The following is an 804-nucleotide window of genomic DNA, read 5'->3' on the forward strand; positions in this document are numbered from 1 at the left end:
GTTTTGTGATTGGGTTTGCTGGTTTCCCCACCCAAAGTTTGGGTGGTTTTTCCAGCCTGGGTTGTAAGTGTTGGAATGTGGATCATATGGTTGCCTTTGTTGATTTCCCACATAGTTGGCCTCTTCCCAATCACCTCCTTCAGTGCTTACTTCCTCTTGATCTTGTGTGTGTATTGCAGCCACTTGATTTGTTTCTAATTTCCTGGTGAGCTCTGCTAGTTGCTTGGCAAACACCTTGTTTTGGGCTAGAATTGTATCAACATGGTTCAGCTCCATGACTCCCTTAGTGTTGTGTCTCTCTGAAGCATAGTAGTACTCATTCTCAGCCACTGTCTCAATCACTTCAATGGCTTCTTCCACAGTCTTTTTCCTGTTCAATGAACCTCCTGATGAATGGTCTACAGCCTTCCTTGATTCATAAGAAAGTCCATCATAGAAAATATGCAATTGCACCCAGTCATGGAACATGTCTGGTGGGCATTTCCTTGTCAAATCCTTGAACCTCTCCCATGCCTCGTAGAGAGTTTCACCATCTTGTTGTCTAAAAGTCTGAACCTCAGATCGAAGCCTATTGACCTTTTGTGGGGGGTAGAAACGTGCCAGAAACTTGCTTTCCACCTCATCCCAGGTTGTTAGGCCCCCTTGGGAATGATTCCAGCCACTTAGCTGCCTTGTCCCTAAGTGAAAATGGGAACAAGAGCAGTTTATAGGCATCTTCCTGGACTCCATTGGACTTCACAGTGTCGCAAATTCTCAGGAATTTTGTGAGATGTTGGTTTGGATCTTCATTAGCACTCCCACCAA

General features: G+C 44.9%; 1 non-coding gene across 1 annotated transcript; it reads left to right on the forward strand.

Annotated features, from left to right (window-relative positions):
- Positions 1–466: 466 nt before the first annotated feature.
- On the forward strand, positions 467–570 carry LOC130948683 (small nucleolar RNA R71). The gene has a single exon (XR_009073154.1). It is a non-coding gene; the product is annotated as a small nucleolar RNA R71 (small nucleolar RNA).
- Positions 571–804: the final 234 nt, after the last annotated feature.

The sequence above is a fragment of the Arachis stenosperma genome, chromosome 1 (genome assembly GCF_014773155.1).
Source record: "Arachis stenosperma cultivar V10309 chromosome 1, arast.V10309.gnm1.PFL2, whole genome shotgun sequence".
NCBI classification, from domain to species: Eukaryota; Viridiplantae; Streptophyta; class Magnoliopsida; order Fabales; family Fabaceae; genus Arachis; species Arachis stenosperma.